We start from the raw sequence: 27,767 nt of genomic DNA, 5'->3' as shown, positions 1-27,767 counted from the left end.
AACTGTTGAAATAGTAATTCACCTCTGTGAAAACTCAAGGACAAAGGCTTGATAAAATCTTTTATCTTTTGTATACGAAGCCACTGTAGTCCTTATTATGGTTGTTATAGTTTGTGTGCTATTTTTTCCTTTACCTTTATGTGTCTGGTAACTTCATTTGTCAGGTTATTTTTAATTTTTAAAAGGAGCTCAGATTTGTGTTTTGACCCTCTTAGGAAGGATTCTGTTCATAGGTGAATCTGGGAAGAGGAGAAGAACATGAAAGGGAAAGTAATCCAGTAGGTTCTAAGGGAGAAAAAACAAACAAACAAAAAAGCTTTTCTCTTTTGTTTAACCTAATCTATACTCTACAAGGATACTGAAATAAATAAATACTGATTAAAAACAAATAATTGGCTTTTCAGCCAGAAGTGTTCAGTGTTACTTTATGATGCCTTCTGTGCTTTCTCCACCTTATCTTGGTTGATCTATGTCAGTGAGAAGTATCTTTTAATTGAAATGAGTCTCTGGAGGGTGGGAAATCGAGATGTTTGAAAAATATGCCTTGATATACCACTCTGAAATGCGTATTACAAAATATGGAGAGCCACATGGCACCTTGCTGTGTAATGTAGCCTGGGAACGGCTCATATAGAAGATAAGATACACTGACTTGATCCAGTTAGGAATCATTTTTGGATCAAATGTTTTTGAGAAAACTGATTTTTAGACTGTTGTTTGCTTGATGTATGCTATTTCTAGTACATGTGGATTGATTTGTAGGAAATACAAAGAAATAAATCTGTAAACCTGCAAATCAAAATAAGGACAAGATATTTCAGTAAAAGTTTAAGTTACAGGCTTTCAGTTGTTTGTTGTTTTTGTATGCTTGTTGATTTGCTTGCTTGTTTTGTTTTTAATTCTAGTCATATCTTAGCAGCAATGATAACGTGATTCCTTCCTCAGAAATAGGAACCTGTCTTATATTCAGAAATTGCAGAACATGTTTCCACACATCTTTAATCCTGAGCATACACTGCTTTAACAGAGGGGTAATACAATCCTTTTTATTCCATCATCCTACTATGATACTCAAATTCTGTTTTCAAGACATTGGTAAAATATAATAGCAATTACTGTAACCTCAGGATAATCTGGTTGTAAGGTATTACATGCCTGAATATCATTTATCTATATCCGTATATTTATGACATGAAGAATTATTTTTCTTGCATCAATTAGCTGTGGACTAAAATTTTAGATGTTTGTGGATTCTGTGTGTACGAGTTTATCAGATGACTTAGATTGCTGCATTGATAATTAATATATAATAATGATATATAAATATATAATAATATGTAAACATTTAATAACAATATGATAATGAGTATATAATGAAACAAAGCTTGTTTTTAAAGCCACTTGAGTATAAAATCTTTCTGGCTTAGCCACTTTTTTTTTTTTTTTTTTTTTTTTTAACGCATTCTGAATAAAACTAAATATTGTCCTGTCCAGATAAATGAAATCATTTGAATTTATAAATCTCAGTGTGGAAAATAGTTTCTGTTTCTGCATATGTGAATAGTAACTATGATATGTCTTTTTACTGTGTCCAGAAGTTTCATCTCTATTGCCTCTTAAAATTGAATAGCAGCTGTCACGGAGTACGTGAGGACAACTTAGGGCCAGATATAAATCTGTATGAAACCCAGTAATGACTCATATCTTCAGTTATTTCGATGTGTTGTGGTTTAGCCCGGCTGGCAGCCAAACACCACACAGCCGTTCGCTCACCCTCCCCACTCCCTCTCCGGAATGGGGGAGAAAAACGGGAAAGTGAAGTCTGTGAGTTGAGATAAAGACAGTTTATTAAGACAGGGAAAAGAATAACAATAATAATAATAATAATAAAAATAGTATTAATAGTAATAATGTGTACGAAATAAGTGATGCACAATGCAATTGCTCACCACCCGTTGACCGATGCCCAGCCTATCCCCGAGAAGCCAGCCCCCCCTCCACCCCAGCTAGCCACCCCTATATATTGTTCAGCATGACATCAGATGGTATGGAATACCCCTTTGGCCAGTTTGGGTCAGCTGTCCTGGGTCTGTCCCCTCCCAGCTCCTGCTGCATCCCTAGCCTGCTCGCTAGCAGGACAGAGCGAGAAGCTGAAAAGTCCTTGTCTTGGTGTAAGCACTGCTCTACAACAATTAAAACATTAGCATGTTATCAGCGCTCTTCTCATTCTAATCCAAAACATAGCACCCTGCCAGCTACTAGGAGGAAAATTAACTCTGTCCTACCTGAAACCAGGACAGATGTAAGCACAAGTGGGTACATTCATATTTCAGAATGTGTCATATTTTGATTTAGTTTTAGTGAGCAAAAAATGACTTAAAATAGCATTAGTCTATACACTGCAATTTCATGCAAACAGTATATGTAAAACATCCTTTAAAAGTTTTTACAGCCAGTAAGCTCTGCTGCAGTGTCCTGTTTCCCAGTCTATCGCAAAGCCAGTGCATCTCAAGCTGTTCCTGTTACATTTAGAAGCTGAAGGGACAGATTTGAACATGATGTGAGATTTCCTCTGAGGAAACCTTTTGTGCCTAGAAGAGGGCACTCTGAATCAGCTGGTGATGCTCCTTCCCATTTGTTTGGACCATGTGGCTTCCACAGCAAGGATGAGGGGGAAGCTCTCCTGCTGTGGTCATCTTTTGGAAGCAAATGCATCCCTGGCTGTGATTGGATAGCCCCATAATTAAATACAGACATTTCTACTCTGCCTTGTAACATCTTTTACACCTGTGTAGGGCAGGTTTAAAATGTTCTTACTCTGATTTGGGTTCAGTGTACACTTACATTCATTTCTGCACAGGTGTTGATGATTCCATCGAATGCCAGACACTAGAGAATGAATTGAAAAAGTGTTGTTCATAACAGCGAAAGTTAACTACTACTGTGGTGTCATTAATTTTTTTTTTTAATTTTTTTTTTTAGGGATGGAGTAGTAGCTGAGACTTTATATAGGAGGGAAACAAATATCACTGAGAATGGAGAACTAGTCCCTACCACCTCCAAATACATAAAAATAAAAATCAGGTAGTTTAAGGCAATGGCAGAATAAAAGGAACATCACTGAAAAACTGCCTAAAGTTTGGGCTGTATCCTATGCCATGATTAACAAATGTTTTATCGACTTGTCTTTGTCAGTTTTACATGGCTGGAAACTCCATCTCTAAAAGCTATGTAGTGGTTCATATGTGCAAGGCATTTCTTCATGTGAGTGCATGAATGTCATGATTAAGAAAGAAAAAATAACCTAAAACATTTCCAAAATTCTTAGTTCAGTGCTGAGTGAACTCACTTCAATGAATGTGTTAGAAGTCCTTCTCAGAATTACAGTATAGGAAACAAATTTTAATCTCCATCCCCCCAGGTATAAGTAAGAGAAGTATCTGTGCACTTTTTATGCCATGTTCTGTAACTGTGACTATTTGAAGTATAAGCCCAACCAAGTCTCCTGAAGTGTGGTACTCTGACCTATGCTGTATAGTAGTCCAACTCTTTTTGGGATAGAATCATTATGAAACAAGGAAGCTGCCCTGCACTAAGTGCTGGAAAATCATGTTATTTAGAAAATTCTGGATAACTACATGAATTTGCAGAACACAGTCTATTTCACAAGTACACAAATTTGTAATGATATGCACGGGGAAGGAAAACCCAAGTGATTAATTCTCAGTCAACACCCATCAGGGTCCAATAATATAAAGGATTATTTTTTCTAACTTGTCTGTGAAAATGTGTAACATGAAATAATTGGACCTTGTTACTTCTGTGAGGGATGAGCAGGACTGTGAAAATAAGGTATCTGGTTTCATTTAAATAAAAAATGGAGATAGATGAGACCATTTTTCCTTACTCAATCATGCAGTCTTTGCTGTAGAAATGGTGGAAAGATGATCTCATCAGACTGAGACATAGCATTTATAAAGCAGAAAATAGAAGGTAGTGACGCATCTTGTCAAACTACCAGAGAGCAGAGCTAAATCAGAATTAGAAATTAAAGGGTCAAAAAATTAATTTAAAGTTTTGAGACACCAACAGGCTGTTGAAATACAGTAGAAGTGCAGTAGGCGTTGTAACAAGAAAATATTATGCTGATGATGGATGAAAGACCAATCTTTATTTTCAGGGACTGTTGTATTATAGGAACATGATTGGGAAATAAGATTCTGTGGTGTTAGAGAGAGTAGGAGAAACAAACAAACAAAATTCTCACTTTAATAACACTTCCTCAAAATATTATAGATACCTTTGAAACCTGGCTTCAGGGAATTTGCTCTAAAGAGCTCAACATTCAATTATCTTTTCTCTGTGTAAACCAAAAAATGTGTTTCTTTTGAACATTAATATGGCACCTTAGTAGTGGCAGGTTAATGTTTGATCTTGAGTAGTGGTAGTTTTAGTGTTTGATCTTGAGGCTGAAGGCATTTGTGAAGGAATTGTGAAGCAACAGAAGGAAGAGACAAACTCAGAATGACCATATGTTCCTTACCAAAAATGTTTCTTTTCTGATAATTGAAAATGGAAAGAAAGGTGACAATGTCCTTTCTTTTCAAGGTAAGACAATTTCTTTCTTATTCTCTATGAAGTGGTGCATGATTCCTGTCAGGCTCACAGAAATTGAGTTTAAGTGATTATCTACTACTGTTCTGTATCTTAGAGTATTTTCTAATATTGCATGTAATTTGTATTTTAATCTTTGAAGTAAGATGTTAGTATCTATTAAATGTGAATCTTTGAGTGTATATCTTATGCTGTATTTCATTCTTTTTTGTTTGTTTGTTTGTTTATAGCATGCATAGATGTGGCCAGGGGGCTGGATATATAATGATATAGATGCTTGTCAGTAGATGCTTAGTAGATTTATGGACATAGAATATAAGTAATTTTGCTTAAAATAATAGATTATTTAGATATAGGGCCCTGGTCCCCTGGCAAGTGGGAAAGTCTGCAGGAAAGACTTACCTTCAGTACAAGAGTATCAGCTTGGAGAAACATGTGAACAAGTTAGATATACACAAGTCCAGCAAGAGGTCAGTCATTAGTGATGTAGCCCACAAGCCAGTTCTGGGTCCAATACCATCTAACATATTCATCAATAATCTGGATGATCGGACAGAATGCACCCTCAGCAGGTGTGCAGGTGAGGAATTGGAGGAATGATTGATAGACTAGATGCTTGTACTGCCATTCAGGGATATCTGAACTGGCTGGAGAAGTGGTCTGACAGGAATTTTGTGAAATTTAACAGCTGGAAATGCAAAATCACACACCTTGGGTTGAATAAACCTAGGCAGCAGTACAGGCTGGGGACCAGGTTGGAATGCAGTCTTGCTGAAGAGGACCTGAGGGTCCCAGTGGATGCCAAATTGAATATGAGCCAGCATGTTGTGAACATGAACATGAGCCCTGTGACAGGGCCAACAACATCTTGGTCTGCATCAAGGAAAGCTAGGAATACTTAGCCTGGTGAAGGCAAGGTCCAAAGGCAATCTTATCAATATATATAAATACCTGAAGGGGGGGAAGAAGAAAGGACCAGACTATTCTCTATGATGTCCTCTGGAAAGACAAAAGGCAATAGACATAAATAGAAATACAGAAAATTCCATTTAAAAATAAGAAGAAAACTTTTGTATTGCTATGGTGGTCAAATGCTAGCACAGGTTGCCAAGAGAGGCTGTGGAGTCTCCATCCTTTGAAATACTTAAAACATGACTGAACATGGTCCTTGGCAACCTGCTCTAATTGAAATTGCTTAAAGCAGTGGAGGTTGGACTAGAAGATTTTCAGAGGACCTTTAGAGATTCTTGTGAGTCTATAATTCCCAAATATGGAATGAAAACTGTTTAGTAATTAACCATATATCTAATTGTATTTATACCACAGGTGGTTCCTCAGTTGCAATTATATAGTAATACTTGTTTAACTATCAGAAGATTACTGTTGATATTACTTTTATTATGAAAGTATCAGTGTCAAGTTATCACTGTGCAAACAGTTGACTATTGTATACAAGTAAAAAGATGAAGTAAATTATACATTGAATTACTACTGCCATTTTACAAATAGAAAACAGAGTCTGAACAATAAAATCCATATGCACAATGCTTTTCTGTGTATAATGCCTATTTACCACCTTTGGTGATCCAGTTTAAACATATGTCTGAATTAGGAAAAGAATCTCAATATTCAAAGTCTCAGTCTCATTGGTAACCATTGCACCATCTTTTGCCCGAATTTTGCTTGAAAGCAGAGTAGGAATTGAACAATGATGATATTTACCACTATATACATACATGGGTGAATGTGAATTTTGTGCTGTCGTTGAAAAACTTCAGCTAACCTTCAAAAATTATTGTACTAATAAAGCTGGATTAACTGATAAGGCTAAAATTATTACATGCTAAATTTTATTTATATTAAAGAAGACAGGATAGATTAAGAAAGTTTTTCATTGAAGCAATACCTTAATACTTTTAATACCAAGTGGCAAATATTTCTGTAACTATGGAATTACAGAATTATACACTAATTATAGAATTATACACTATTTTTTATGTAAAGAAGAATCTGGTCTGTAGACAGTAATCTCATCTCATTTCTGTACAGCTGCCAAAGGTAGTTCATAACATCCTTGTGGAAGATAAAATACTGATGTCAGATAAAATGTTTGAAGTTCGTTTAAAATTTATTAAAGCATTATTGCAAGATGAAACATACCTCCTGTTTTCCTTTGGCAGACTGGCTCTCATAATTTTAGTGCTAACATTTGGCCGAATTCTGATCTTTATGCAGCCCAGGAGTAAATTTTCTCTCTAGGGTTCTTCTATGGCTTTTCTAAAACTTTATCAACAAGATCATTCCAAAAACTTATTTTCTAAAACTTTATCAACAAACTTCCAAGGTTTTGGAATGATCTTGTTGATAAAGTTTTAGAGAAACCATAATCTTTGTAGCTTTTCTGTATATAATAGTAAGTTAAACTGTGACTGTGGATATGTCTGATGCCTTTTTGTATCATTTTTCTATTTTGTCGCCTGATTATTCTGATTTCTTATGGAAGGTGAATAATGTATCAGTGGTGTAGGCATATGGATAAAGGTTTTTTTTCCTCACTTTAAAGAATAGATCTTTTATCTTTTTACATTTATGTTCCATTCCCAATATATTTTTTCTTTAATATTGAATATATTTCTATGTTTATATTCTATACATTTGATGAAGAATGTATTTATTTTTAATAGGCAAGAACCTAGTAATTTTATTAGAGCCGATTAATAAATCCAGTGGATCACACTAAGTTAATGAAAGCAGGTGATAATCTATGCTTGGGATACTAAATCACCATTGAGAAAACATGACTCGTGTCAAAACGTACTGTATATTATCTACACACATCATTTTCAGAAGGATTATATATAACCGATGAAATATGATGTACAGAGGTTAGTGATGTGTGCTGTTGTAATTCGTGAAATTTCAAAGGGAAACTGCAATATTATAATATCTCAGATTATTATTACTTATAAGGTAATTGTAAAGCTACCATATTGTTCTCTCTCGAGTTTTCCTTCAGATGTTGCATTCAAACAGAGAAGAAATGAGCCTCCTGGAATTCAAATCCAATCATCTTTTTTTTATGAAAAGATTTGGGTTTTCACATTAACTTGTCAGATACCATACATCTGTGGTCTGTTGGTTAACTAATTACCTTTTCATTTAGTACCAAATGTTTTTTTTTTTTTTTTTTTTTTTTTTTTTTTTTTTTTTTTTTACTTCAAAAGGAAAATTACATTGTCAGGTAGAAATATTTGGACAAATGCACAAAATTAACGTAGCTTTACATTGTATATGCCTTCCTTAGAATTTTGTTGTTCTGCAGTGCAATGACAGGAAGTAGTTTCAGATGAATAAAATATTTAAGTAGCCACAAACAGCTCTCACATATCTATAAAACCACAATGGAAGCAGACTGATGAAAAGATTTGTCCTACAGGCAGATAAAAGGGAGGGTGGTAGGAAAAAATATCCAACATACCAATGTATACAGCTCAGAAATAGATTAATATTTTTTCTGAGGTATGGTGTGAACTGGTGCTACAGTAGGTAAATATTTTGGTCTGGTGAATGGAGTAATGGATGTACTCTAGCCTGCCCATACTGTGGTGAACAAGTACTTCATTATTATTACTATTATTTTCGATGAAATTAGGAAGAAAAGAATAATTCTAGTTGAACAAATTTAACCTCTAGTTAAAACAAAATTAATTCTCTTTCTCTATGGTTATAAATCATATATTTTAGATGGTCTGCCTAAGAAATATTAAGAACCTGTACTTCAGTGGTGTTTCTATTTCATTATTGAGTCATGATATTTTTATGTATGTATACTATAAATCGTGATAAAATCTGGTGCTCTATCAGCATGAGACACAATGAACCATAAAATGTTATTTTTTCCCCCTAACACACACAGGTTGCTAGAAAAAAGGAATGTGCAATGGAGATTGTTAATATGGAAATATCCTAAGATACGGCATGCCATTTGAGAAAATAAATGAAATATACTTTGGTATGGAAGATAATTAATTGTACCATGAATTACTGAGGACAGGTAAACTGAAAATCACTTTCCTTCCTTTTTACATTCATTAATGTTGCGTGTCTGCTTAGGTCTGCTGTTACCTTTTTTCCAAACTTCATTCTTGGCTGCTTCATCTGTATCTCTTTATAGAAACACATATGACTGTATTAAACAAACAAACATTTAAAAGGGTGATTGGTGATCAGTTTCTTTGACAGATCTCAAACTGACTTTTAAATTGATAACTGTAGGTTCTCCATTGGTAGCAGAAGTAAATTAGAGGGAAGAGGTTTTTTTGGTATCTATGTCAATCTTCCAGTCACCTTTGTTTGTGGTTAAAGCGCATGCTGGATCTGGCTGTCAGTTGCAACAATATTGAAGAAATTATTTGGAAAACTTTCATGAGATCTTCTTTCTGACTTTTGCATCTTCATAAAGCAATTAAATGAAATCAAGGATGGATGCTGTTTAACTCTTAGCTAGAAAGAGAAAAGATTTAGCAACAGAGAATGAATTTTAAAATGTTACAGCTTCCTTTCTTGTTATCATGTTGATATCAGAAATATATTCCTAAATATAGTATATGAGGATTGTAGTAGCTCAGGTTTCTCTGTAGCAGACAGGGCACAGTAGCAAAGTTTCTGAATGTATTCTGTTAATTATGTGAACTAGCAGAAGCATAGCAAACAACATTACACATAGTCAAATTCTGTAATAGATTGTAATCTATCTGTAATAGATTTTATAATCTATTTAGTGAAGAATTATTTAATAAAACATCTAGAAAACATAAGTATTATTGAATAATATTCAGAAAAATCTGTATGCAGTTCAGGAGATGGGGGGGCAGCAAGTATACTGATGTGAGTACAATGTTGTATTTTGTATTTGTACAGGGGGATACTGAGTCATGGGAGAAATTTAGGATATAGAAGATCTTTCAGTACTGTGGGTCTGATGTTTCACTTCTTTGCAGCTCTGTACAAGTCCTAATTGTGAAAATTGTATTGTGATTGATACCAGCATTGGAATAGGCATTTTACATTGCTTTCAAATAATTAAATGGATTTTGAAACCTTGTGGTAGTGAAGAATCAGTCCTAATGATGTTTTTCCTTGTATTAGAGGAAGTCTCTGAGCTTTTACCTACATTGTTAGTTTGCTATAATGTGAGGAAAAGAAAATGGGTTGTGAGTTCCATGACCATAGAGGTTTCCACAAAAGCTTTCCAGGTAAAAACCAGGCAAAAATAGAAATATTGATACTATAAAAACTTTTTTTTTTTTTCAGTTACCCCCACCCCCTGCCAAAGGAAAACAGTTTTCAAAGAAAATCATTGCTTTCTTCTAAAGATTTTTTTTCTTTTTGTTGCTTTTAAAATATATAGGAAATCATTTTACTGAAGAACAGTTTTTTTAATAAGCCTTACAGTAAAATATTAATGTTCTCTACTAACAATACTAGAAATTAATGGACGATGGTGAATGTTGTATTTTGGAGACTGCTAGAGACATTTTAACAAAGTTTTTGGTGTGTTGATACAATACTATCAGAGACTTTCAGAGATGGTGATGAGCTAAAATTGAATAAATTCACGTTGGTTAGTATTAACTTGTTGAATACATGAAATTGAAAGAATTATAGAAATTCTAAATGAATTTCTAAATCTGATAAGTATGAAAATGTGATGGATAAAGAATTGTCTGGTTTGATATTTGGTCCTTCTTTCTCTGAAAAGGAGAATTAGAATAGTTAGAATTAATTAATTATTAGAATAAAAATATGATATAGAATAAAAGAGTCTTGAGTGACTCTATAGTGTAGATATTTATTCTATTAGCATCACTTGTGTCAGGAATCCCTGTTCCCAATCTGTGTACAACCTGCTGGGAGAAATTCTGCTCATTTACTTATATGTCTTTTGGCTTAAGGTGTGATTCGGGAATGTATTGCATGATATTATTACTGAGAGGTCATATCAGGATTTTTTTATTTTTATTTTTGGCTAGTACATAAAACTTCTCAAATTGTGTGTCTGGGTACAGACAGTATCATTGTCTGAAGCTTCCAAAAATATTTTTAAACACTTTTTGGAATTATTTTCTTGTACTGCAGAAGTGAATAGCTCTGTAGGAATTAATGGTAAGAATTGTAGGAATTAAGCATTCTTTAAAATTCTGCATGAAATGTATAGTTTTTACATTGCTTGAGGAAGCACAAATGGCATATATGACATGATCTAAGTATCCATACTATTATCTTTTGAGCTACTTTCTACTTGGGGGTCAGCTTACTGTTTTTACTTGCACACTTTGCTGTGTGCAAGTAAAGTCAGCTTATGAACATTGTTTCTCATATTTGTCTACATATAGATGTTTTAGCATTTTAGATCCTTGATATATCACTTGAAATTGATAACTTTTTTTCTTTCTGTTTTTTTCTTTTTATCTTTTTAAGTTCTTACCTGCCTTCCCCCCAGCTTCATTTTTCCAACTCTCCAAAATTATATGATATCAAAACTTAGACGTTCATAAACGAGTATTTCCCACATGATGGAACAGAGGGTGAGGGTTACTGAAATAAAGTAAACAAAATGAGGCTCTGCAGTGGCTTATGAGACAGAAATATAGACTCTGTAGATGAATTAATGAGCTAAGTGCAGGGGAGGATTGAGAATCAAAGGTTCACTGTCAAGTGTATTATCATAGGAACATCACACAAAATGCTATATAGCAAAATAATTAGTTGCAAGGCTGGAAAGGTCTTTAAAAAATATTATCTTTTACTGCCTCGATTCACAGATTTGCCTGAATATGTGTGATTTAATAAAAATTAAGCACTCTTAAATTATTGATACCAGCAAGTCTCTGTATTTTATATGTTAGTGTGCTTAACTGCATGTTAGAACTCTACATGTAACTGAAATAAACTAGGAATAACTATAAAAATAATTGATGCATAATTTTCAGTGAAAACTAGAAGTATGTGAAGAATTGTTCAAGCTGTATATGAGAACCCCCTGAGCAAGACTGACATAAGGTTGGTGATATCCTGTAGGGAAATGTACGGTGCAGGGAGGTAATAATAATCCTTCCTAGAAAATAAAGGTCACAAGTGAGACCAAATGCCGAGAAATCATCAGGGGTATTTTTAGAGCCTATTGGGTCAGTAAAACCTCAGTAGGCTTGTGTATTTTTTTAACTGTAAAACAGGATTCAGTTTGGATCAAGGAATATGAGGACTTGTGAGTGAAGTAGAAAAAGAACTTTTTCTTAGGTTCAGCCAGTGATTGCTTCTTCTGGGACGATATTTTGGTTTAAGGAGGTTATGATGCTGAATTCGTATTGCTTATGACTTTGAGCTATTGACCTGATCCCCAACACTTAATTTCTTGCAAATTCAAAGTTAGTAGAAGCTAGGGCACGAAGAATTGCAGGAGTTCAGTTCCTATATTTTCATATATGTATAGCACTATAGATAAAATATATTTTTGGAAATATGTATCTTAAATGATTGTATGTTTAAGAATGTTCTGTGTTAAATGGTTACTTGAACTATCCAATAGCCAGAAGCTTGCTTTTTTCCTTTTAAATTATCCTTTTAATTTCATATAAAGAATTTTGAAATGTCATTCATTTTTTTCCCTTTACTTCTCTCCATATTTTTTAAAGGTAGTGTTGATCACTCTAGGTTCTGAATGATGGATATTCATATGGCAGAAGTTATTTTTATGCACATGTTATCTCTAAGTAGAACTGGCATACGCTTAGCTTTTAGGAATATGTTCAGAAGGTAGGAATGGAAATAAAGTCATGTTGTTGATGCAACCAGATAAGTGTTAAGACATGTAGGCAGAAGAAGTACAGCAGAAGTTAGCACAACCATCAACTATTCTGCACATGGAGAAATACAGATTTTCAGTGACTATTTTTGCCAATCTAATACTTAGTGACCTATTACTTTGTTTACATGTCTATTGTAATTGATTTTAGAAATTTATGTATTAATTGATATTTAGCCCATGCATTTATATAGAGAAATATGAGAATATTCTGGTTTGTGTTTGTGGTATGCAGAGAGTTCCAGAAAATAGTAATAAATAAATAAATAAATAAATAAAATTGAAGAATGCGTGTGATGATAATGCTGGCAAATTTGAATTTTCGTACTCACCTTTATTTGGAACATTGCTACTCCATTCTATCTGTCTGTTAAGCATCAGCTTTTCTTCTGCTTGAAAATATTTACCCCTACCTTACCAATTATAATTCACTACTTTTGAAAATATACCCTTTCTGTTAGCATGAAGTTGCTTCTTGAGAATTTTTTCTCCCAGACCAACCTCTATGATGGCAATGAGTTCTTCACAAATGTGTGCAGAGCTGAATTCTTTAAATCATCTCCTTATACCTATTCCTTCCATGGTGCCTGTAATATTTTTCTTCATGTGTGAAAACCACTGGTGTACTGAGATCAATACTCTGGCTCAATAGCCTCTTCTTCTTTGTCTGCCATATTGCTCTGTTCTTGTTTCTCAGCATTTACCATCCAGTTCGCGTGTATTTGTAAAAGGCTAGCACCTTTTACATGCATCTCTCGTGGACATTCTGCACCATGGGAACAACTTACTACCTTGGTCATCATCAGAATTAGCGTCAGTATTATTTTTCATTGTTTCTGATGAAGATTTTTATGCTTTTAGTAGAAACTGTGCAGACTGCCTTAGTTTGGGGAAGTTGATGGTGCCATGATAGATAATCTTATTGATACTTCCCTTTCAAAACTGAATCTATCTATACAGTTTGTTGATATTCCAGTGTAACTCACCAATCCATTCAAACAAGGCTTTATGATTAATTTTAGTGAGATCCATCAAGTGATATTACTGAAATGTGCTGAGCAGGAATTACCTCGCTGCCTCACACAGTTTTGGGTTAGCTATGACCTCTATGGAATCTTCAAAGCTGAGAGCTATGGCAGTGCATTACAATTTCGCTCCAAGATATTGCAGTAATAATACAAGATGCAATGTGACAATGTAGAAAACATTGTATGGACACTTGGAACAAATCTACCCAGTTGATTCTGAGTGCATATTTAGACTTGCTTACCATTTGCTGAGTCTTGGTACACATAAAGAACATCTTAAGATAAGAAAAAAGATGGACAGTGAATTAATTTTCAACATTTTTTATAAAACTGCTTTTAATCTGCCATTGGCATAATCAGCGCACATGAAAATTACAGCTTTTTAGTAGACAGATAACATCAATAAATGGAATATTGATAACAAAATAACAAATTACCTGTTGGAACAAGTCCGGAGGAGGGTCAGGAGGATGATCAGAGGGCTGGATCACCTCTCCTATTAAGACAGGCCAGGGGAGTTGGGGTTGTTCAGCCTGGAGAAGAGAATGCTCCAAGGAGACTTTATAGAGCCTTCCAATACCTAAAGGGAGACTACAGGAAAGCTGGGGAGGGACTTTTTCGTGAGTATGTAGTGACAGGAAAAGGGGTAATGGTTTTAAACTGAAAGAGATTAAGATTAGGTATAAGGAAGAAATTCTGTACTCGGTGTGGTGAGGCACTGCAACATGTTGCCCAGAGAAGCTGTGGATGCCCCATCCCAGGAGGTGTTCAAAGCTAGGTTGGATGGCGCTTTGGACAACCGGTTCTTGTGGGAGATATCCCTGCCCATGGCAGGGACATCTATGATTCTATTCTTTTTAATCTCATCATTATTATTCTTTTTAATCTCATATCTCTCTCTTTCTCTCTCTAACCATTCCATGATTCTGTGAAATTACTGATTTAAATTCAGTGAGTTCTGTATGTCTGTAAAATTATTGATTTCTAACTTTATGGAAATATTTCTATTATTCACTAATCTATTTGTTCTTTTTCCAGAGGTAAGATTTTAATCCACTATGCTTTTTATGTCTTAGCAATGTCATCAGATTATTTGTGAAACCGTAAGAGTATCATCTTTATCTTCTTCTAGTATCAAAATACCATGCTCTATTATACTTTAGTATTACTGTTCATCTGATTTCTCCCGTTCCTTGGTAAATGAAAGTTACTTCTACTCACTATAGTTAGGAGTATTAGCAATTGTTTTATATGAGCAATAGTTGATAGTGTTAGATGAGTCTATGATTCTACAGCAATTGTATTAGCAGGAAATTCTCAGATGTTTGGAACCTTATAGCTTTGGGTTATAAGAAGTCTAGCTTTGTGTATAAGTTTGCAAGAAAAAAAAATAGATAAACTAAACCCATAATGTTTATTGTAATGCTTTTTCTGGAATACTGCCAATATGACAAGGAAAATCACTCATAAGATTAGTCCAGTGATTACACAAGCTTATAGTTCTATTAAAATGCAAACTCGATACAACTGAACAATCAAAAAGCAAAATAATGAGAGAAGAATGGGGGAAAGTCATTTAACTGTGTTTTTTTGTGAAATGCAGCACTGTATTCACTCACTTTTAATAATATAGAATCCATCTCCTTGTTCTTGTTGTCACCTGTCCTTCACACCAGATGTATATGATTTGTGAAGAAAGTGTGAGGACACAGTCCAACTCTTGATGGGCATGCATTTCCCCAGGTCAAGCAGAGACTGATGGTTGTGAAACTCCTATTGTCCATGAAGGAAAACTTCCTTTTGTTATCGGCTGGTTACTTGAGTATAAATGCTTATTTTAAAGAAATGTCTCTGACTTGTTAATATTTCCCTGTTTATGTATGAATGAAATGTGTTTTGTTTGTTTGTTTTGTTTTTGTGAGTTCTTCTGCTCTTTAGAATACAGTGTATTATACTAGGAAACATTAATTTGCGGAAGCCCTACCTACAGCTTGCTACTTTCTAACAGTTAAGTCTGTCTTTCAGTTAGTCAGGAGAAGAGCAGTTGTTAGGCTTGGAGTAAATACTATGTTGCTATTGAAAATATGATGTTATGCTAAAGGATATGTATCATTAAAACGTGTATTTGTTGGATTCACAGAGAGCTCAAAGAATTGGTAGGTTTGTATGTTGTTGTTTTTAGGGGAAGACACTTATTAGCAGAGCTGGAGGGCAGCTAGGAAAAACGTTTCCAATAAAACTGCCCTTCCTCATGTGAATGGAGCACTTCAGTTTCACAGCTTCTGCTACAAACCTTGCAATGTTTATGTATAAAGATCTGAGTGCGCATTTATGTTACATGAAATGAGGCCTGCATTAGAGAGATGCACTAAGTCCATCTACCACCTTGCCAAAAACGCCCAGGATAATCCCTGTGCACTCCACCAGTGCAGTTTCCCAAGCCTGGCTATTGCATCTCACCCTGTCAAGAATCAGGAACAAAAAGGTTTTTATTTTGTGTAACCTGTTGTTATAAAATTGAATAAGACTTCCTGGGTAGATAACCAGTAACTAGAGAGAAGCTAAAGAAGTGTTCTGAAAAGAGAATGAATATAATAGTATATTTTGTTGGATCTATAGTCTTAAGGGAAGAGGAGGAGAGGAAGAATGGTTTTGGAATTGTTGAGTTTCATAAGATGCTAACTTCAAGTTGTGTCTAACTTGAAACCAGGCCTGCTGATGCCAAGGACTACCTTGATAGCATCCTGTCGCTCATCCTATCCTGTTGGTTAGCCTCGTTGATCCATGAAATGCTTGAAACTGGGACAGGGCAGGGAGGTGATTATCCGACTACCCACATCTTGTTTCACTGGGTTCTTTGAAGTTTTGAGAGTGGCTAAAGCATGGTCACCTTGAGCTAAACTGGGCAAACCAGGAAAAATGCAGAGTAAGAGCTTAACACAGGCGCCTTAGTTCATTGTTGAAAAAGAGTTTGGTGAATTAGCAACATACTTCCTTGCAGTAGAGATTCACTGCAGGACTTAATCCAGCAGATTAGACAAACAAGCATCTTCCTGTAGTTCTTCAGAAGGAGGGAAGTCAGTATTCTTTCTTTATAATCATTTTAGTGCTTTGAGGAACTGCCTTCTTACTGAATTAGAATGCCTTCAATTCTCTAGCCCCCATTGATACAAGGAAAGAAGCACTCAGAGTGAAATTGAGTGCATTTGGGGCGGTGCATGCACCTGTCATAGTAACAAGGAAACAAGGAGCTATGATCAGGAAGAAGAAAGGAACAGTTTCTGCCAGCTTTTGCATTTGCATACTCCCATACATTAGAAATGTAAATGTGAAAATTGTAGGAAAAAAAAAAAGGTAAAAAATATGTGTGTGTGTAAATTAAGGATTCACTTTATGTAACCCATAGATTTTTACTTAATGAACAACCCGTACTTCCTAAATGCTGTTAACATCTTTACAGGTCACATGAATGCAAGATTTAAGACCATTACATTTCCATACAACTTTTTTTTTTTTTTCCCTTTGTTTCATAAATGCAGGTCAGATCTTCAACCAAGGCCAAACTTAGTCAATTTTCATTGACAAATGTCAATTTTCATTGACATTTTTATGCAATTCACTGACAGTGAAATTATTACAATAATGCAGATTTGGATTGCTCTACAGGAAAGGCCAAAGCATAGAGGGGAAAAAAAAAAAACTGTGCAAGTTTTGTCATGGTGCAGACTGTGGTAATGGCTTTTAGATATCATGCTGTCAAAGTGGATCCAAATGTAAGGAAGAGGGAGATGAGTGTTAGTAGCATCTTGTCTGGAGCTGCTCAGTCTGTCTGTTTTATTTGCTCAAGGTGTCTTCAGTCCTATTCCCATTTTCGTCATTTCAGAGAGAGCTTAGAAGTTTTCTTCCTCTGAGCTTCAGTCTGCTGATGTAAAGTATTTTTGACTTGTTGTTTCTGTGTACATATAGAAAAAAACAAAAGATGATTTCAAAAGCTCCTAGGTTCTGAACACAAGAAAAAGTCATTTCTCCCCTTTCCCTATAAAAGGTTTGCATTGCATGAAATTTTTTGCTTTATTGCTACTTTTTTTTGTAATATTTTGAAGATTGTTGAGAATAGAACTGAATCATACTTTATTATTATTATTATTATTATTTTTTAATATATATACTTTTATCTTCCCTTTGCCTTCGGATATAAGGAGGGACTTCCATCACATGCCTCACAGCACAGTAATGCTGCTTTATAATTTTCTGGTGGTAGATAGTGGTTGCATAAAATGGAATGCTTTGAAAAACTCACTCTATAGCAGGGATCACAAGTTTTTGGTGCCAAAATCCTCATGGGACTGAGAGCTACAAGATGTATACTGCCTCAGAAAACTGATATTAACAAAGTAGTTCATAGGTGGAGGATGATAACAGCTTTTTAGGGGTTCTCAGTTCCGTTAGGTGATATGGTCAGCCTCAAAGTGCAACTGGGCTCCTGAGCAACCTTCTGATGTTAGCTTCACAGCTCCTTCCACAGAAGTGGGTATTGCTCAGCAGTACCCACCCCATGATAGCTCTACCGCCTGAGCTCTCTTTGTGGTTAGGAGAGAGAAAGTGGCTTTGATGGACTGAATAGCTTTCTGGAAAGGTACCTGTTCTTGTCAAATAAACATTAAAGCTTACTAGGTTTGTAGTTTAGACTAGCTGTCTGACTTATACATTGCTAAGTTTGGGTGAAATATATACCACTGCAGGTCACCAAAGCAAAATGCAGTACCCATTTCCATCCTGGTTTGCTCATTTGAATCCTTACTATTGACTGCTCAGAATTAAAGAGACTAAATAATTAGCATAGCTATAGAGGAACAAATAAAAAGTTAAGGTGGTAGTTAAGTACAATTATTTTTTTAAGAAATGTCATGAGAAGTATTGAAAAATTAGAGATGAGGTTTCAGCTTATAAGAACTAGCATAGTTTTCTTGAAGTCAATAGGGCATTACAGATTTAAGACATATGAAAATTTACACCATACATTTTTAAAACTAAAATTACTTGTAATTGAAAATGTTGGATTGACCACGGTTTCATTACACAGATGGGATTGACAGTAAGTTTCCCAGGACACTTTTCCTTCAGCAAATGCATTGCAGGCCTGTTCTAATCTTACTGTGCCCATTTAATCATTATTTTTTACTAGTATTGCCAAGAATGGTGCCAGTTTTAAATTGACTGTTGACAGTGATTTTTTTGAACATCAGTGTGCTATGCACTGTGCTGAGATCCACCAAACTTTTTTTCAAATAACAAGTGAGAACATCCCCCCTCCTTACTCCTCCACACACTGCTCTTAATATAGGGATTGTATTCACATCAAAGCTGTCAGAAGGTTTCTGTGATCTCATTAGCTATACTTATTTCTACCTACAGAATAAATGAATCATCAACAGAAACAGCACTAAAGACCAACTGGTAAGACTCACATGGCTATATGTATATCCGTGCTTAGAATAGATATCTTCCCAAGACTGTAGACTCAAGTTATTAAAACTGATATCTTTGCAGACCAAAAAGGGTTAAGTCATTTCTGGGATGAATTTAGTTCTAAAGCCTTTAACATGGAAACACAATTGTTAAACCCTTTGACAAGTAGTTTTATAACTCCATATTGCTTAAGAAAAAAAAAATAAACTTTCTGTTTATAGAAGAGTGAAGTAACTGAACTAAAAATATACTTCATTGCTTGTGGATTTTTCTTCTTTGTTTTTTATTTAAGTAGTTAAAACAGTCATTTCATTTTATGGCTGTGCAAGGTAAATTAGATAGGTGGTACCCAACAGAAATTAACTGAGTGGATTGTGGATTCAGCCAATTTAAATGCTTCTGAATATAAACGTGCACTGTAGGGGAGTGAACTCAGAGTAAATAGGAAAATGAAGAGAGTCTGGACGTGGCTAAAAGCTCAGTGCTGAATAAGTGATGTTGGGATATTGGTGGTGGATGATAACAGGTATAGGACCTGCACAGTGAAAAAGTAAAAGGATTTTGATGTCTAGCTACTGGTTAGTTGTGCTGTTAGAAGATAATTTTAGAAGCTAGTGGGAAGAGTGGTCACTGTAAACTGAAATCTGTAACAACCAGCAGCCATTTCTAGAGCAGCTGGATATACAGAGTGTGTCTGTCAGAAAGGTGAGTCAGGTATCTCTGAAAGTTGAGGGCTCTCATCCAGGAAGACCTGGATCAATGAAAGAAATAGGTCTAGCAAAGAAAAGATGAGGAATTCAAAGAGTTGGTTAGTCAGGCACGGAATTCTTCTAATTTTGCATTACCTTCCTTTATAGTTAAGGGGAAAGAGTTCTAGAGACTGGAAATAGTGATACTTACTCTGCTGATCAGGAGTATAAAGCGAGGGAAAGAACAAAACTCTATGTTTTTTCTTCAGTGAAACATAGGCACGCAGACTAAAAACATTCTGTGTACAAGGCAGCTCCATGTTTCTTTGCCACACGCATCTCCTGTGTGCCAGTGGAGAATTGACCTAGTGGAGTAAGTGAATGTCCAGCCAGTGAAAACTAACCTTAAGCCACTATGCAAGCACACTCTTATTCTGTAGTGCAAGAGAAACAGCTTTTTCTGGCACAGCTTTGACAGGAGTCTGTGTCTACATCGGTCTTATTTCCAGAAGTCAGTACAATAAATCTGAACTAAGAGAGACTAAGAATTCCAACCTCCACAACTGAAACTCTGTATTTCTGGAATACAAAGCCTTGCTTTTGAAGAGTTAGGAAATTCTTAAAAGTGGAGGAATGGCTTTTGTATGTGATCACATCTGTACAAAATAGTGTGTCTTGTGAAACTGTGGGGGAATTTCCCAAACTATCATTTTGAGATCAAAGTACATTCCATCAAAATTGCATGCCCTAATAGTCTCTTGCAGTCATTCAATCATATCACCTTATTATTGGGTACTGAAGAACCTCTGTAGATATTCAAAGGACAATCTTCATTGTTTCCACATCATGCTATATTATTCTCAAATATTCATAGGCCAAAAACATAAAGCTAGGAAGTACCAATAATCTAAGCAACTCAAAAAAAAAAAAAAAAAAAAAAAAGCTAAGTATAGTCGAGCCTTACTATAAAGATTTACATGAACTATGACATTGAAAAATCTGATATTTAAGTATCATGGACTTGAGTAATGAATTATGTGACACTGTATGATTGCTTTAGTTGATTCTATTCACTGTCAGTCTACATGCCTCAATGAAGGAACTGAGGAGTTCAGCATAAAGACTTTGAATGTCATACAGTCAGCTTGTGCCCAGTCAGGTTGGCTGCACTTGGAAGCCAGGAGGTAAGAAGGAGTTAGCAGTGGCAGCCTGCCAAAGGAGTATGAAGAAGGCAGCAGCACTAGTTTCAGGAGAGGATGAAAAGGAGTTTCAGTCCTGTGAATGAAAGCAGCAAATACCAGCATTGATTTTTCCAGCAGTTTATTTTACAACAGTGGTCAGACCTCCTGATCTTGACAGGACATGTGCTGTACGCATCAGAGTCTGAGTGGCAAGGATTGGAGTGGAACAAGGCAGAGGCTCCCACTCCCATTCCCCTGCAGACTACGGCAGACTGGGTCCCATGTGACCCAAGTGTCAGCGCCAACAGCACCTACTCTGTCTTCACAAACATACATCTAGGGAATTAATATTGCCTAGAAGCCCCTCTGTGTGCCCACCAAACAGTTTCTTCCAGAGTACGAGGCTGTGCGGTGCATCAGTCAGTTAATTATACCCAAGCTAATGGCCAAGCTTTAGGCAAAAGTAATGCTCTTTCCATTTCCTTTCCTTGGAAAGGGAGGTGCTTCTGGTCCCATCCACTCCTTACATTTGGGAGCAAGTGAAGGAACTACCTCTGATTTTTCACCCTAGTAACAATAGTTCAACTGCTTAGATGGCCTTTATATAAGTGCGCATACCCAACTGAGGTCAGTAAGATGCCACTTGTGCCACATATCACAGAGAGCCTCCAATAGGTAGAAGATTTAGCAACTTGTTCCTCCAATAACTTATTTATCAAACATTGTGATTTTTTTCCACAGTATATTATTTTTATTTATTTCCCAGTGATAAGTATAGCCAACTTTCCGGACAAGTGATTTTATGCGTTGTATTCCAATATAAATACGTGATTTAACAGTCACTTCATAGTCATTGGTCCTGAAATCTGTCAGAAAGCAGTCCTTTTACTTTGGTTCTTGTCTATAAAAGGAAAGAATGATTTACACATGCTGCACATATACAGTTTGAGTTTTGCAAAGAACTCCTTGCCAGAAGATACTGTACAAAATAGTAATACTCTTTTTGCTTTGTTTCTCACCACATTTATAAAGTTTTGGGCAAAGAAATAGCTTGGGAATAATATATTTTTTTTCTTATTGTCTAATTTTTATTTTATTTTATATATTTATTTTAAGCAGAGAAATTGTGGTGCTAAGAAACACAGCATGAGAGGCAGAGTCTCAACTGATATAAATCAATGTAGCTCCATTGAAGGTTGAGAATTTGGCCATTAAAATCATGTAAAGTTACTGGGTTTTGATTTCCAGGAGAGCTGACAAAGCACACACATCTCCAGGTAAAGTGGAAGAGACAGGCTCAGGATCTCTGAAAAACAGGCCCATGGTTTCTAATAGGTCAGAGGCATTTATAAACAGAGGATTAAATTATCACTACCGTATAGTCTGCAAGCACCCCAAGGTAGCTAAAGTAACACTGTTGTGCATGGTACACAGATATAATTCAGCTTATAGAGAATCCTGTGGTGGAGTTTTGTTTTTGTTTGTTTGTTTGTTGTTGTTATTGTTGTGTGTGTGTGTTTTGTTGTTGTTGCAGTTTTATTCTGCAAACATGTTCGCTTCCTGTTACATTTTCTGTGTTATGATCCACCAAGTTCTTTAGAATTTCCAGTTTTTGAAAATATGTTGATGCATCTGGTAAAGAAACACAAGGCATGAGGGTTGGTGGAAGGGGCTGAGTAATGCTTGTGAAACATTTGGGGGAAACTGAGTAAGATCTCTGTTGCAGGGATCCAGTGAAGCTTTAAATACCAATTCCCTTCCAGTAGGGAGTAGACAAAGGATAAAAAATTATTTTGGAACTTACCCCCTCCCTAGTTCAGGAAAGTAACATTAACAAATGTCAGGTCCAATTGAATTTTGCCTGTGCTATTATCTATCCATCCTCGAGGCACACATTGCCCATGAAGGTGACAGAATAGCAATTATTTTCTCCAACTTCAAGGATTTTTCACACACATTGTGAATCCTACTGATTCACTGCAGAGATTATCACTGAAAATGAAGTGCTAGGCTAAAACCAGATTGTAAATTGTATTACTGTGTATGTATGGATGAATGAAAAAAGAGGAAACATGGGGCAAAAGTAAAAAACCTGAAGTAATGTAAACTTCTGTTGCACTTGACATTTGAGCTTTTCCAGTGAGTTCTTTGTGCTGAAGTCCATTCCTGGGCATTACTGTCACTTCTGCTTTCACTATGGAACATTAACTCTGCTTTCATCGCTCACATCTAGCAATGATCAGATGAAGCGTGGCATATCCAAGCTGATAACCTATAATTTCCTTTCCTTTAAAAACAGACATATAAACATATTTCAGCACCATCCTTTACTTGGTGGCTCTTTTTCTTAAAATGCTGGTTCTTCCATGAAGAAGAAAAAAAATCACTTTTTTTCTTTTTTCTTTGCTGCTGAAATATTTAAAGATGCGTCTGTGAAATGATAAGGCTGATCCATCAGGCTGGATCTTAACAGGCCATAAGGCAGCTTAAGCATCATAGCCATTATCTGCTATGCAAGCTGATTTGTCTTTCAGGAGTGAGTTTTGTTTAGGAGAAAATTAATTACAGAAGGGATGTACCCCTGCTATGCAAGTAGTTCTGTTTGGATGGGCTGCTAGTGAAAAGCTTTGCCTTGGTAGCTAAGAGCGAAGCAACAAGTTACTCCAATGATGATCCATCCCTGGAGTTATGACTGTAGTCTGAGATCCCAGTGATACTTTCACATGGCCTGCTGTTAAGATGGATTTCCTAAATGTTACAGCCCAATGAAAACTGTGGAGACAACTACATTTTGCAAAACGGCAGGTGTGGGAGCTTGAAAGGCATATGCATTGCAAAAGATCTGCTGTAGGCTGGACTGTTGACAGGGCAATGTGATACTGAAACAATAGGAAAGTTCGTCTGCTTTGGGACACAGTGAAATCAATTACAGAAGCCTACTAGATTTAGGTTTACATAACTATAGTATGCTGCAAATTGTTATTATTGTTATTGCCTTGTTAATAGCTTTTAGTGTCTTTAGGGTGAGGTGAACTAGGATGTCAGAATAGAAAGACTGGTCCTCTACACATTTTAAGTGATGGTATTTTCTGCCTCACAGGCCTATCATGTATCTTGTAACATCAGTGACAGCATTTAAGGGAGGAGCAAGAGAGTCTGGTAGGCAAGGTGAAGAAAAATGTGATGGGAGCAGACGGAGAGAAAGAAAAGTATGGAGATTGTGAAATGAGAGTGATTACAACCATGCAAGTGTATTGCAATTTTGGAAGTGCTGATTTTCTCTTAACCCTCCAGACCCTTCTAATCAACCTGAGAAAGGCCAAAAGTAAAACAGGTCCTATAGACAGACTCACAGAGACAAATGAGAGTTAAGCCATTGGCCACATGACTTGGTATTCCAATGATTAGTAAATTGGAATACAGTGAAAAAAGTAAGAGAATGTGGAAGAATCTTGTATTTATTCTGTATTTCTTCTCTGAAGCATGGGCATTAGGTGATTTTGAAAAGAAAAGGTGCAGATCTGTTGCAGATTCAAACAGCTTTTATACCTGAAGTCACTAACTCGCTAGGACTTTCTCATGTCCACAGGAGGGTCATTCATTTTCTGAATTGCTCAACTCTTCATGCAGATCTGTTGCATTTTCAGATTTAGAGGCAGCCAAGTGTATGAACTTCACTAAATTCCATATACTGTGTTGAAAATTATCCAGAATGTTTTCCATTAAAATTCAAGGTTCATACAGCACACCTTCCTTAAAGCATTGCTGCAAATTAAATTCACTTATACGTTAGGAAGGGTGCCAATGCAATCATAATAGAAGGCTGAAATGCTGAAATGATAAAGTAGCTCAAAGTAGCTCTTTTGCTGCCTTACCTGGCACTTATTCAGCACCCCACTTTGATTCAAACATCATACCCCATTTGGTAAGACTCCTGAGAGTAATAAAAAATTATTTATTATGAACCTGATTTGTCAGAGAAGGATGTGATGTGCACTGGGAGTCTGGTACAAAATAACCATAGGTTTTTCAGATTGTGCATAAAACAGTTGTGGTAATTTGGTTCTTGTGTGTGAGTATTTCTGACTGAAGAACCTGCTAACAATGACTCTTCAACAAATGTCAAAGGAACATGTTCTTTGTTTGGACATTTGCCAGACTAAAGAGCAGCCAGTCCATCCATTGTCATCTGCTGGGTTACGCATATAGAGTTACTTTGTTCATGAAGCGACGTCATCTGTGTCAAAATCATGTAGCATGTCATTTTTCTGTGCACTCAGGCTGATTGATTAGTTCACAGTGCCTCTAAATGTATTTCCGTTAAATAGTTTGTGGAGCTGATTGCTTTTGAAAGGATTTTTTTTTTTCCATTGGAAAGGGTCACTAATCCCAATAATGCTTTTGAAAGGAACTGTTGCTTTTGACATTTTATTTTTGTTTCAGTATTTTCCATAGACATGTTGGTTTTATTTATTTTTCAATTGGAAATTTTATGAAAAAGATTACTGGCATTTCTGAGTGATTTAATGTTCTGTAAATGATATAGAATATTTTTATGATTGTCAAATATTCCCCCTAATATTAAAATGATAAAAAAGGCATTGCTTTCAGAGTAACATGAAACAATTATGCATTTTATTTTTATTTGTTTAAATTTCAAACACATTTTAAACATGCTTTCCTCACCATTAATTTCATTTAAAAATAGCATTTAGAGGCACTGTGGAATTGTTCCCTGGGAAGTTGTTAAAGAGATACTTTCACCTTTAAGTTAGAAGGATCATATTTGTTGCTGTGGTGAGGCTTTTTTTTTTTTCAATATATTTTAAAGTATGTAAATGCATATATAGAGGTGCACAAGTAGTCCTAATAAGATTGACATAATGATTTGTTATTTCAGTACAGATAAATAACAGTAAAAACATAAAACTTGCACATTTTTCTGATTCAGAGCTGGAGGCAAAAATATGACAATATCTTTTAAAATAAGATAAATGTTTTCATAGACAAGACTGTATTCAAAAGAGTGAGAGCTATCGATAGGCACAGAAGGATTATATCATTCAACAGGGAAAGCCATGGGGTGATCTTGTTCTGAAAAATTGCTCTAAATTGAAACCCAGTAGTAAAGTCAGGCATGAAGGGACCTCTACTAGGAGCTTAGTAGAGGGACTTACCTAGGAGCATGCCAGGAAGAGGTGGTGGGAGGAGGGAATCTGGGCATAGTGGTCAGAGAAATGACTGTTTGCCTGCTGACAGCAGGGAAATAACAAAGGAGATTCTTGAAGGTGTTAAGTGAAGCGTTATTAGCAGCGTGAGAGGAATATTAGTACCATTGTTTAATAAGTGATATGTAGTGTGCATATGAGATACTGTTATAAGAAGAAAGATGATTTGGAGCATGCTCAGAGAAGGGAAAGAAATAGTGCATTTCAGACAGACATGAGAGGACATGGCCTGTGTAGTGTAGTCCAGCTGAAATTCAGAGGAGATTAAGTGATTTATATAAGTACTTGGAAGGAGGAGAAAAACTACTTCAGTTAAAGGATAAGATACAAACCATACTAATTATTATTAAATAGTCATAAATAAATTTGGAGTAGATTTGAAGGAGATCTGCAATAAGATGTGATGTGAGATTCTAAAAATGATTTCTCAGTATGGTAGAGTTGATTAACTAGTTTTAAGGTGGAGCTTGACATAAGGTATGGGTTATCTCAATAAGTCCAAGATTTCCTGGTATAAGAAGTATGAGCATTAATATATTGATATCTTATGTTCCAGTAAATCTAAATTTTGTTGAAAGATGTCTTGGCAGCCTTAAACTTGCACTTGTTTGTGTTGGTCATAAACTTCAAAGCTTTCCTGGCCATTTTCTGAGGCCAGAGTACTTTTCTCTTCTGCTTTCTCTTCTCCCATTGCAGAATTCAGTTTTTAAATTACTAGAATGAAAACTAAGGGGAGAAAGCATGGCAGCAAATTGCACTGGAATTAAATTCTCTGAACTATTTTGTTGATATAGTCAACTCATATGTTTAAGATCAGAAGGAAATTTATTCTCTTCAGTTGAAGTCAGTGCCAGTCACTTTATATCTTTTTATTTTGTCTTTATTTTATTTATTTATTTCCTAGGGTGATCTGGGAATTGTATTTAAGAAATTCCTTGCTATATAGGATATTATGGTATTACAATCATCTTCGATCTCTTCTGTTCTGCTTCTGTGGCATAGTATAGTTGTGGAATTTTGTTTCTTGCTCTAGGTCATAATGATATTCATAATGGTAATTAATAGCAGTATTGATAGTGTTAGAAGGTATGGTACCTTCTAAACTGGACATTGGTATCAGGGTATTCTGTTCTTGATGAGATTTTATGCCATGATGTAGGTAGTCCTTCCAGTCATACCTTCCTGCTGCAAAGACCCTTTTCCTCCAAAATAAACAAACATATAAAAATCACAGAAATGTAAAGGCTGTGATGGATGCAGCTATTAAATCAGATCACTAGTCAGAATAAGTACTATAGAGACATTTTTTGTTTGTTTCAAAAGGGTAGGCTGTGCCAAAATCCATAGCCACAAACCTGTGTGCAAAGTGTTGATAGACAGGGAGAAGTTCTCTGAATATATGCTGCCATTGTACTTTAATAATGGGCATTGATAAATAGGAGTCTTATCTTTGCTTAAAACATGGAAAATGATTTTGATCCTCTTTACATAGACATATGAATAGGCTTAGGTGAAAAACACAGGATGGAATGGTGAACACAGTAAATGAGACAAGGAGAACAAAGGAGTTCCAGTTCCTAAGCCTGAGGCTAGGATCCTTCTGTTATTGCTATATTGACATAAACCCATCATAAAACTTAACAGGTAGATAAATAAATAACACGGAGTCATGCCAGATAGGTGCAGACAAGTAA

General features: G+C 35.6%; 1 protein-coding gene across 2 annotated transcripts in view; it reads left to right on the top strand.

Moving 5' to 3' along the window:
• The window catches only part of LRRC4C (leucine rich repeat containing 4C), a 300,531-nt gene that overhangs the window by 72,072 nt on the left and 200,692 nt on the right, over positions 1–27,767 (top strand). Inside the window, exon 2 of one of the 2 annotated variants that reach the window (XM_040558648.1) lies at positions 8,531–8,668. The exons of the other annotated variant lie outside the window; for it this stretch is intronic. The gene's annotated coding sequence lies outside the window, so the exon portion shown is untranslated. The remainder of the gene's footprint in view (positions 1–8,530; positions 8,669–27,767) is intronic. 2 annotated transcript variants of the gene reach the window in all.

The sequence above is a fragment of the Cygnus olor genome, chromosome 5, assembly GCF_009769625.2.
Source record: "Cygnus olor isolate bCygOlo1 chromosome 5, bCygOlo1.pri.v2, whole genome shotgun sequence".
NCBI classification, from domain to species: Eukaryota; Metazoa; Chordata; class Aves; order Anseriformes; family Anatidae; genus Cygnus; species Cygnus olor.
The sequence above is the reverse complement of the archived record's forward strand: the minus strand, read 5'-3'. Positions and strand labels throughout refer to the sequence as shown.